Genomic DNA, 13,199 nt, shown 5'->3' with positions numbered 1-13,199 from the left:
AAATATGTATAGAATCAACTAAATATAACTAAAAGTGCAGTAGCAAGCGAAGCTTATTTTGCAAAAAAAGGCTCTAATCATGCATTCCATCAGAAAAGTTCTTAAGCTGAAGCTTCTCCAAGACCTTTATTTAAATTGTTAATGACTACTGTTAATTTGTTCTGGATTTTTTTTCCTGTAAAGAAACTTAGCTTATCAAGTAACCCCAAAGGTAAACCTTGAAGGATGCCAACATAATATCAGATTTTGTAAGGGATTGCTTTGCTCTTTATATAAGTTGTCAAACTGGTCAGTTATAAGGTATCTCTGTGTCTCACTGAATTGTAAAGATTAGTCACCATGAAAAAAACATGCAAAGCAGAAGATGATTAATAGGAAAAAATAAACAGTGGTTAACAGCAGAGTGGTCCAAGTGACTGATATACAAATATCATACACATGGCTGTTGCAGCACTGATTAATGTTCAGGAAATTAGGAAAAAGTGAAGATGACACCAGCATTTGTGAAACTTAGAAAAATGTAAATCCTTTCTTGTAAGGATACAAATAATTGAAAGGAGTTAATAAATCAAAGGACTTATTTCACGAGATCTAATACTGTCAGATTTTCTGATGAAGATTAGGCACACTACCCATCCTTTTTTGTCTTTATCTGGCAAAACCACAGTATTCTAGTCACATGCTATAATTATAACATGATTTCAATATGACTGACTGAGATCTGGAATTAAAAAAAATAATAGGGTTAGCTTGTCCTTACAAGGAACAAAAACATTAATTAGCTACAAGGTATTCCTTAATGATTGAATCAAATTGTCTCCTAACGGATCACTTCCATAAAAAATATGAAAATATTTAAAGTTGTCATCCTCAAAATACTTTATGGAACACAAGAAGGAAAACTAGTGTAATAAGTTGATAAATAAATGTCCAAGCCTTTTAAATATATTCTCTTGTTTCTTCAGCACCAGCATATAGCTTTCTTATGAAAAAAACTCTAAAAAAATATAAAAAATGTGTAACTGAGTTTCCATTTAATAGAATTTTGAATGCCTTAAATAAGCCATGAATTGCCATGAATTCCACTTAGAACAGCAGTAAGTGTGAAATAAAAATATCAAAAATAATGACAGATAATTTGCAAAAAAAAAGAGTTTGAGATGCAAAGAAAACAATTCAGAGAACCCATTAAATAAACCAAAACAATAAAGTGACCAAAAATGGATTTCCTTATAAAAAATGTGAGCTGTTATACTAAAACTAAATGAATTATCAAAGTTTTGAACTGAAGATTATTTCCCTACCTTATCCAAGCAAATCCCCATAACTTGGATTATAAATCACTTTTTATTTCTTTTATGTTTTTGTTGTCAAAGCATGTTTGTTTTGTTTGTAGTTTATTGCAATGCATTTTAATAAAAGTTATGATAAGGTTGTAATTTTGAGAGTTACACATAGATTTCAATATTACATTCCTTGGAAATTTTAATTATATTTGTTATTTACAGATTAGATTTCCAAATGTGCTTTAAGGTTGTATTCCCTCTCTCTAGTATAAGCATATAATTTGACAAAATTTTACTTTACTCTTTCTAAATTTGCATGTTAAGGCTTTTCCTCTTCCATTATTAAAAGAATGGCACAGTCTGTGATCCATTTGAGACAATTTAGATGTTCATAAGTTGACCTTAATCACCATGCTGGGGGTTCTTAACATGATGAATAAGGCTCATGAGGGAAAACTCATCACTTATCTGTCCAGAGGCTCTTGTTGGTTCAGTTGCAGTGACACCAGCATGGTATGCTAATGGCCTTAGGTCTGTGTCATACATGTGAGCTAATGTCATCCTTTTACTATGATTCTAACAGTGCTTAAGCAGAGGGGTTTCTTTGTATTTGTATGTTTGTGTTTGTAGTTTGACCTTAATCACTATGCTGGGAGTTTCTTAGCTGAAAGTATTATGCTCATTCGAGAAAACTTGTTTGTAATTTGTAACTCTGCAGTTACCTTCTGTGAGTGCCCCTCCTTCAGTTTCTCAGGTACTCAAGGAAACTAGTAAATGCTTATATTTTAACATTTCTCCTTAGAGTTGCACTTTTTTGTCAGTCCTTCATTTTCTGTCTGTTACTTTTACATTTTTGGTCTATAATACTCATCCCTGTCAAAGCAGTTTGTTCTGCAATATTTCTGTCTCTTTTTATTTTGAGGTTCCACTTTCCCTCTCTTCCAAAAGTCACTTGCATGGTCATTCACTGCAAAATACATAACACTCTTAAATCTTTCTCAGGATAAATTAGAAAGTTATTGCAGCAATCCCAAAAATTCCATCTTATCTACCATACCACTAAATCACTCAACAAATGTGGACTGCCTCAGGTGCATGGTTGGAAAAACTAATGCTTTTCCATATAGTCCCTCTCCATTTTAGCTAATTTATACTGCAAAGGGTCATGGTTCAAAACTAATAGGTTATGAATTGATTTCCCTCACCACAGATCCATGTTCTGTTCTTATCAATATTTTATCTATTCTGAACTTAGCCTGACATTTCCTAGAATGAAACGTGCAGTAACCACCATCATGTTTATTTAGCCTCTTCTCTTCTTCCCATCCTCCAACTCCTTAATTATCCACTGATTTTATAAAGGCATGGTATACAGACTACTATTTATTCAGTATGGCATGTTCTGGAATCATTAAGCTCCTGTACAAATTTGAATTTCTTCTGGCTGAGAATCACTAATTCATCCATCAGTGTAATTTCACTTTATCTTTCTTTCCACTTTCACCTTAATATAATTTAAACACATAATGATTATTTTTTATAAATATTTTCCTTAACTTAATGAAATAATTTTGTCTCATCTTTGAGAAGACTGTATGGGTCAGCTCATCTTGAATAGGTAAATATTATCTTAAAAAGGTTTTATAGTGCATCTCTTCTATTTCAGACAGTGTCTTGTATGTTATTCCTGCTTTTGGTACTGATTGTGTAACTCGCTTCCACTATAGTTACCTGCACAAAGTAAACAAATATGAAACAAATCAACTGAATGCCTGCATTCAGTCTCAAAAAATAAAAATGCAGACCGACAAGCCTGACTGTAACATAAAATCCCACATTTATTAGCAGTATCTGAGACATTACTGAAGTCCTTATATTACAAATGAAAAACTAACCCATCCAGGTACAACATGTGTAGGAAAGCCCGCTTATTTAAATGAAGAGGGAATATTTTCATAATAGGCAACCTCCCTCACAACTACAGCAAGCAGTCCACATACACACCTTATACTAATAAGGTAAGATAGAGAGAAACAGAGAGCGTGAGTATGATTACTATCCACATCAGTGGAGGAAAATCCAGTGTGCGTGCAAAATTGTGTGTGAGTGGGAGAGTGGGTGTTTGTATATAATTCAACCAAATGCTGAAAAGCACAAACTAGTAAAAAACGCACAAAGGAAGAAAAAAACCACACTGAAAACCAAATATAAAAATTAAAGTGAGCGCTTTCGTTTACTGCAGTAAGTAAACTTCATCAGACAATGCAAGTTACAAATGTGCTCATATTTAAATATAAAAGAGTTAATTAGAATGACATTATTTCCTTTTAAAACCAAGCCTCCTGTTAAAGAACCAAACCTCCAAAATAAATATATGTATATTATATATAATAAACCTGTTTTAAACCTATCCAAGTAATACATTCAATAAACAAAATACAAAAAATGAACATAAACATGTATATGTTAACTCAAAACATGAAAACCATCTCAATAAAGCCTTCAGTTTTAAGATACTTTTAATAGATACGGAGTCATTTAAACCAGGGGTAGAAAGGGCATTTAGTCTAAGTTGCCAAATTAATTCCCTTTCTTCAATTTTCAAATCCGTGGGTCCCCCTCTCACATTCTCATAATTTTTCTCAATACCTAAAAATCTAAATTCATGTTCAGGGAAAATATTAATATGCCTGGCTAATGCATTATTTGTTTGTTGTTTGTATATAATTGTTTCCTTTTAAATTATATAAGTACTGAAAGTTTGAACTCTAAAGATCAAATCTAGTACACCAAACACTTAAAATAAAATACTGAAACTTAACAGAATGAAAAAAGAAAAACACTCCTCTTCTGAGTAACTCTGGGATTAACAGCATGGTTAAAGTTAGAAAGTTCAGTTTACATATAAATCCTAACCCTAACCCTCACCCTACCCCTGCCGAAATCCTAACCCTACATCTGACCTTAGAAGAACCCTTGCTGTGAACACTACCAGCACCTGACACATAAAACATTTATTAGCACATACATACAACATATTTATCTTCTAACTTAACCCCTACTCTAACACTAACACACACACTCACAAGCACTCTGACACTGTATCCCTTTACTTAACCCTAAACGTAATTTACATACAGTCTCATACATTCCCGCCCAGTTAACTTACTGCCACTATTCCGTGCATTTGATCAACTTCCCATTCGAACATTGGACCATATGGGTACATACTGGAAAAGTTCAAGTAAATGAATGTTCAGTCTCTTGCCCTTTGACCCATGTATCTATATATAACATATTTGTAGACACACACACACACACACACACACACACACACACACATTTTATATATATATATATATATATATATATATATATATATATATATATATACACACACACACACACACACACACACACACACACACACACACACACACACACACACACACACACACACGTATAGAGAGAGAATGAACACTACATAAGAAATCCATGTAACCCTGGTTTGGCTCAAAACAAAACCCATCAGGATGTCTCTCAATATAAGATATATGTCTCTCAGAAATTAATGCAGTATAGTGCAAAACTTAGCAAGCAAACATCTTCAGCCTTCATCATTCGCATATACAGGCAAGCAAGCTGCTGTATTTCAGTTTCAGTGTTTCACAACATCACCAATGCAGAGATAGCTGCAAAACTTAAAAAAATTTGCCAAACAGGAAAATGGACATTCAGAATGAAAAAAAGGGACCAGGATGGGAGCGGGTCACAAAGTGTCTTGAACCAGACCTGCCGGACCTTCCTTGGTTTTGAGAAATTCTGGACTTCTCTTTGGAACCCCTTTGCCATTTATTTTTAAATGTCTGTTTACCTGAATGTTGTTGAGATTGTTTAATCAGTTTTTGCCAAAACTGGATAAGGGGATTAAAAAAAATCCGTAGGACAATTTGTTAAAGGAGGAATGAAAAATCTTAGATATTCCCTAGATTAGCTTGCCCCTGTCATCACATTTTTTGATCATCTCTGTAGCAGAGCACCCAAAGACTAATCTTCTAGTTAAGGGAGAATTTAAAATTTCATTTTTAACATTATCAGGGAGGTTCTGAGAATGCAGCCATGCAAACCTCCTTAAAACACAACCAGTAGCCATAGCCCTGGAAGAAGTATCAACAGAGTCATGCACACCGCAAACAATGAGCAGCGGCCTGTTCAATAGAAGAAACAAGTTATTTAAAGCATTTTTTCCTCACAAGAATAAACAGCACATAAAGCATTCCTCATCCTTTCATAATTTGTTTAAACAAATTTTAACCTGGGTGGGAATTCCCAGATATGCTCAGAATTAGTCCAAAATGACAAAAAATACACTGGACCCACAGACATTGCCAACATCCTGGCCGACAGGTTGAGTGCAAACTCCCCCCCCCCCCCACCAAAAGAGCAAATATCTATTCCAGCAGAGTGCTGCCCCCCTGACATCTCAGATGCTCAGGTAAGAACCGCCCTCTCCAAAGCAAAAAACGCAGCATCAATGGGACCAGACGGTGTCCCGGGCTGCATCCTACATGAACTCCAAGATGAGCTGAACCCAAACATAAAGCTACTGTTCAATCTCAGCCTTACTACAGGATATGTACCCAAAGAGTGGTGTACAGCAACAGTGGTCCCTCTCCACAAAGGTGGTGCCTCAACGGATCCTGGAAACTATCGCCCCATAAGCCTGACTAGCTTGGTCTGCAAAGCTATGGAAAGGATCATCATGGAACTCATAAATAAAGATATTGGGGACCTACAGACACTGGATCCTACCCAGTTCAGCTTTGTTAAGGGCAGATCCTGCCTCTTAAACCTGGTTGATTTCTTTGAAATGGTCACCAAGGCCATTGACGAGGGGAAGGTGGTCCACACAGCCTACCTGGACCTTGCAAAAGCCTTCGATACAATACCCAACTCGGGCATCATAGATAAGCTATCCAGCTTAAATATAAACCCCTATGTCACTAGATGGGTTGCAAACTGGCTCAAGGACAGAACCCACATGGTTAGAATTGCTGGAGCCATGTCAGACTCCAAACCAGTTACAAGTGGCGTCCCACAAGGCTCAGTCTTGGGACCTCTCTTGTTCGGTATATATTTCTCGGAGGTACAGGCCAACATGGAAGGACTGTGGCTGACCAAGTTCACAGATGACTGCAAACTGGGCACCATAATCAACTCTCCAGCTGACACAAGCATCCTCCAAAAGGGTCTCATAGAAACAGATAACTGGTGCCAGAGCCATGGCCTCAAGCTAAATGCCAAAAAGTGTATAGTCATCCCCTTTGGCAAAAACAAAGTGCCCACAAATTACCACATAGGTGGTAATCCATTAAGTAAGGAAGAAGTAATTAGGGACCTGGGGACCCAAGTTGCTAGCAATCTCTCATTTGACAACCACGTGGCCAAAGTGGTTAGAAAAACATTCTATATAGCCCACCTAATCATGAAGGGATTCACATCTAGATCAGGGGAGGTCATTGTGCCTCTTTACTCATCCCTCATCAGGCCCATAATTGAGTACAATGCCCCTTTTGGGATGTACCTTACCAGACACCTGCAGCAACTAGAAAGACCCCAAAAGTACCTCACCAAGAGGATCAAAGGGCTCAAACAGATGCCATATGCTGCCCGGTTAAAGAAACTCCAGCTCTGCTCGGTTGCATACCACCTGCTTAGAGGTGATCTGTGCCTGACATATAAAGCCATGTCCAACCCAGAATTAATGGACATGCTGCACCTCAGAAAATCCAAATCCCATCGAGCTACGCGCTCGAGGGACTTGAACCTCAGCACAGAAATAAATAGGACATGCTGGAGGGACAGATTCATAACCCAGAGGCTTCCTTCACTATGGAATAAAATCCCAGTCCAGGTTAGGCAGAGTCCCTCACTGACTCTCTTCAAGAGGAATCTTGATGAGTGGATGGGAGATCGTAGGTTTACCCCAGGTATCACTTCTGTGTCACTGTTAGAGAGAGGCACAGTAAACTAAACCTCGAAAAAGGGCATAGTAGAATTCATTTTAATGGGTTGCGAAAGCCAAACACACTCTGGCTAGGCTTACAAATGCCCTAGGCAGATAGCCTAGTATGAACCTATGAACCTATAACATATATGCCTGACAATTCAAAATTTTAAAAATCAAAGTTGTAAAAGTATACACTTTTTCCCCATACCTATCAACAAATTTCCCATCCTTATCAGAAAGAGTATGACTGAAATTAACAAGTGCTTAGCAGCAGTAGAATCAACAAAAGCTATAGCTGCTAAGCCAGATTTGGGAATAATTTATTAAATTTAAAAGACTGAGGAACTTTATATATCTTGTCTGCCTTTTAGAGGCAGCTGGCTGACTATCAGGAAATACACATTCTCTAAAGCAGACAGAATGCGAGGAATGGGTATGGGTTCTGGAAAGCCCTTTTGTAACAACTCACGGTATTTTATTTATGATGGACTGAGAAATGTCAGTGTTCTCCTATTGTAATACTGGTGCACTCTACAACAGTCTCACAGAAAGTTAAACTCCCACTGGCAGAATCGAGCTCTCTTCTGAGTTTGAATAAGAAATCTGAGGGGGAAAAAATGTAACCATCCCCACATCTTCCTACTCAGACTCAGAATCTTGAATCTCTTAAGGAAAAGAGGAATTCCTCCTCCTTTTACCACAGAGCCAAATTGTGACAAAACAACACCTCTTAAATGCTGGATTTGCAAGAGACCATGTGTCAGTTCCTTAAAAGCAGTATACAATAAAAGAAAATTCAGTGAGTTCTAATGAGACATTTGGGTACAAAAATATACATAGTCATAACGCAGACTGTGCTCTTCTGAGATAGTGCACTATTCCTGACTGTGAAGAAATCACAAATGTAATGTTCATATTGCTCTTTAACAGATATTCACCCCCAACAAACCACATGACTAATCATTCAGAAGTGATCTTGTAACTGCTGTTTGTTTTGTTTTTGAATACTACCTGTCATCAAAAAATGATGCCCCCATTTATTTCTGTTTTATACATCAGTTAACCAGGTTATCCCACTAGGCACAAGTGCCCTGTTTCATCAGTGACTCTAGTGCACTGTCTAGCCATGTGCGAGTTGCACAATAGATGGTGGAAATAATCAAACCCTGTACCTTTGACAGTAGTTGTTTATACTTCTGATATTTCATTGAGAAGATAACAAAAAAAACATAAACGTTACAGCAATATACTTCCATTTGCTGCTATAGGGCACCCCATTGTAGATGGTCATAAAAAATAAATATAAATGTATTATGCTGTGGGCAATATCTGTTCTGCCAGAAAAAAATGAAAGAACAAACAATCACTGTAATATATTTCAGCCTGGAACTTTCAGACACTAATTTCTGACTCACCTCCCCTAACAAGTCACATCAATGATCACTTTAATGTGATCAGTCTCATCCTGCCTTGTGCTTTCTTCCATCAACTGCCTCCCTTATTTATCAACCTTCCATCTTCAAAATATGGAACATTGTCTGACAATGTAGAAAAAATATAGAACCCTTACTAAATTTCAACTAGGTAGACTAGAACATGGCAAATAACTGTTTCTTCATACTCAAGAAAGTCTTTTGGATGAACTGATATGATTCAGTATTACTACCCATGATTATTTATTTAAAGATCATAAGAATGAATGTGTGTTAGACCCTGTCAATGTGAAACAGTATGGAATATAAATTTTAACACAAACTCTGAAGCAAAGGATAACCATAATTCCTTCTGCATCTTCATTAGAAAACCAATAAGCAACACCCAGCTGTGCCTGGAACTAATTCAAAATGACACTACCCAGTACGACCAGCTAACACAGCAGCAGACAAATTCAGGGCAAACTTTACCACAGAGAATGTTATCCCTTGTCTGTCAATATCTCTTGCACTCAATATCATCATAAAGGGGCATGTGCTGAAGATACGTTCTAAGACCAAAATACAGTATACCTTCCTGAATCTCAGAAACTCAAATAATTCCACCAGCACAACAATACTACAGCTACACCTTCAACAACAGATAAAGAAAACTTGATGGAGAGACAAATGTATTGCCCCATGCCTACCTCATCTCTGGAGCAGACGTTCTCTGCAAGTTAAACAATATGACACCATAGCATCCTTAATGTATTCAGGATGATTGGATGGGATCCTATAAATTTGTTCCTGGAATGACCTGATTTTGCCCTTCCCAAGAAAGAGGTAAAACCTAAGGGTGTTCATAGGGAAGGTGAATGCAGTCTTTTGACTGCCCTGTCTTGTAACTACTACAAACCTATGAGCTGCTTCAGGTGGCTGCTACACAGAACCTCCACCGTAGCTATCAACTTGTTTGTTCATGAATCAGGCACAAATCCCAAAATAAAGGGCAATTTTAAATACTTCACTAATATTTCAATAGGCACTGCTTGGTCAGTTCTACAGGGAACCCCTACCTTAGTTCTCAACTTTTTTGCTCAAGGGTGGAACAACTGATATTTTCTGTCTTGCTGAAGAAGCTATTTCTTACTTATTCCTTTGGCCATTTTGTTTGCTAAGTGGCTTCTCCCAGCTGTCTGCAAGCCAGTTTTCCTTCACTGACACAATGTTGCCTTCTGTCAGCTCTGTTTTCTTCAACCTTTCTCTTTCCCTAATCTACTGCCAGAGCTATGTTGTCAGGCTTTCCTGACAAGCCATAGTGGATGGAATGCAAAGGTAGCTTCCAAGCAACTGATACCTTTGAAGGGCAGCTGCAAGAAGGGTGCAAAGATACTAAGGGAAGATCAGGCCCTAGACCACTGAAACATACACAAATTCTACAATGATATTAGTGAAAAGAAAGGCACATGGCTAAATGCTAGTCATTAAACTCTACCACATCATGCAGATGAGTGCAGCTGTGACCAAGTAGCTAAAAGTAATGATTACTTAGAAAAAAAAAAAAGACAAAGTAAAAAAAGTAAGCATGCACTCCACCAGCTGTAGCAAGGAAACCAAGGCGTTTCAAATTCCATTACTTCCACTTCCTCAAACTGCAGTTCTTTAAAAAAATAATTAACTGAAGCAAATGACCTGCTTTACAAAAGAAATAAAAAAAACAGAACATCACTATATGGGAGTTTACTACCAAAGTGGGAGGACATACTTTTTACATTGTATGACCAACGTTTTCTTTATTAATTAATTTATTTAAGGATGTAAATTAACTCATGTTCGATTCTCAGCTAGAGTGTCTTTTGTGTGGAGACATGCGTGAATGGGAAGGTTTGGCGTCAGAGCTGGCAACTTGGCACGTAAAAATCTACTGCCAATCATTAGTGGACCGGAGTTCTGCTGTGGCAACCCCTAACCAGGAAAAGCCGAAAGACACAACAGCATTTAAGGATGTAAATTAACTGTTACTGACCACAATCCAGGACCAGAAATGAAGAAATAAAATATAATCTGTGTATTTCTGATTCCCCTTCTATTTTGGTAGGTCCTTATAGGTATGTATCACCTCAAAAATAAGTCCAGTAGATTTACTTACTTATTTGTTAGACTATTATTGGCTATGGCATGATGGGTCCAAAATTACAGATCAAACAATAAGCTGTTACCACTTTTCTCAGAAGTCACCAACACGATATGATGCTAACAACTGGCATTAAGAGAACATGCACCTCTTTTTTCAGTAACAGGCAAGCACAGACAGTTTCCTTGTTCTCCTTGCATACAAGCACACCTCTCAAATATCCAGAATTTTGCAGACTGTCCTAGATTTTTGCCTTACACCTTTTGGTTTGTTCCTCAAAAAAGTGGTCTTGTGTTAAATCACTAAAGATTGCAGCCTCCAAATGACACTCATTCAAGTTTCAGACTTTATATCCTTCAGAAATAAAGCATATTACTAATGTAAAACCTGCTTATTCTTGCAACTTTCTAAGTTTATAAATTTGTCCTGATTTTTGGTAATTTGTACCGCCATTATTTTTATACTTTCTCTAGAATTCCAGAGCAAAGAAGTGGAGAATCCTTGAGCAAGGAAGTTAGCAACTGCAGTTCTGGTTTTAGTCGCGGTTCTTTTGCTGTCAGCATTGGTCTTATAGCATAGATGTCTTTTCAAAGATTTATTATTTCGAAAGGAAAATTGAGGTGTACTAGACACCAGATAATGGTGGAATATTGATTCCTTCTAAGCCACGTATGAGTAATGACATAGTTAGAATGCCTCTCACTTTCTCAAGCAATACTCAAGTGGTTTGTGATGTCATCAAGAATAATTGGGATATTTTATCCACCATAAGTGGATTAGAGGGATTGATAGGTAGTACACCTCAATTTTCCTTTCGAAATATTAAATCTTTGAAAAGACATCTATGCTATAAGACCAATGATACCCCCAGAACTGCCACATCTGCTAGATTAGGGACATATAGTTGTAGGAGGTGCACAGCTTGTACCTACATCCATAGAGGTGCAGCCTTTCTACACCCCATACTAGGTTTTCACATTAGTTGTAACTTCTTTTCAGATTGTACAACGAAGAATGTTGTTTACTTTTGCTACTGCATAGAATGTTACTCTTTCTATATAGGCAAAACAAATCGCTTATTTAAGGAAAGGGTCCTAGAACATCTTAGGGATATAAGAAATTGCAAAGAAAGTAATGCCTTAGCCATGCATGTTAAAAAGGAAGGTGTTAGTCATATGTTTAAGTTTCTAGTCCTGGAGATTGTTAAGATGAATATGAGGGGAGGTGATGTTAGAAATAAAACTGAGAAGGCTGAGCAGAGGTGGATACTGCTGTTAAATGCTGACAGACCTCCTGGTTTGAATAACAGGATGTCACTTAAACCTGCCCTCAAATCAAGGAGTTTAAACATTGATATTTCCTATATGCATGTATTTATTTTTGCATCAAGCTCATTAATTTTTTGAGTTTCACATATTGATTCTGTAGGTTAGTTATGTGTGTATATATATTATATATATATATATATATATATATATATATATATATATATATATATATATATATATATATTCTTTTTTTTTTTTACAAGTATTTTAACAAATGTGCACTAGCTCTTTTAATTTTTTAAGTGTTAATTAGCAATTCAATGATTGGACAGTTTGTATTGCATCATTTTATAAAAATGAGTATGTTTGATTTGATATGTAGTCTGATGAAGCAACTGTTTTGGTTGTGAAAGCGCTTACTGTTCTGTTATCGAGGATTAAAGTTCTAATGTGTTTTTACTGCCGTGTATAACCAGCATGTTTTTTACGTTTATATATTCTTCCAGAAGTTTTCTATACATGCAACTAGGGTCTATATTAGAACATCGAAGTTTCAAAACGTCAAATGTTCTAATATTGACCGCTATTCAGCGAAAACTGAAAATATCGAACATACAGAACGACGATTTTTTTCCTAGGGAAAAAATTTGCTGTTCCAAAGCACATACACACAACACAAGCACACCAAACAAACAGCAATCCACACACATACCCCTAAAAATCTTACACCTAACCCTACACTAAACTATACACACACACACCACTAACTATCCACTTACCTTAACCCAAACCTTAACCCTAAGGTCTGTCACTATCGCACACTCACCTCACCCACACCCTAACTCACCTACCTCGCCCTAACCCTCACGTCCACAAATCGCACACTTACCTGACCTGTGCCCTAACTCTAACTCACCTAACCCGCCCTAACCCTCACGTCCACTCAATCGCACACATACCTAACCCACGCCCTAACCCTAACTCACCAACCCCCCCTAACCCTCATGTCCACACAATTGCACACATACCTAACCCGCATCTTAACCCTAATCTAACCTGCACTCAATTGCACACTTACCTGAACCC

Source organism: Protopterus annectens, chromosome 13.part0, assembly GCF_019279795.1.
Source record: "Protopterus annectens isolate FY-2018-M chromosome 13.part0, PAN1.0, whole genome shotgun sequence".
NCBI classification, from domain to species: domain Eukaryota; kingdom Metazoa; phylum Chordata; order Ceratodontiformes; family Protopteridae; genus Protopterus; species Protopterus annectens.
Note: the sequence above shows the minus strand (reverse complement) of the source record.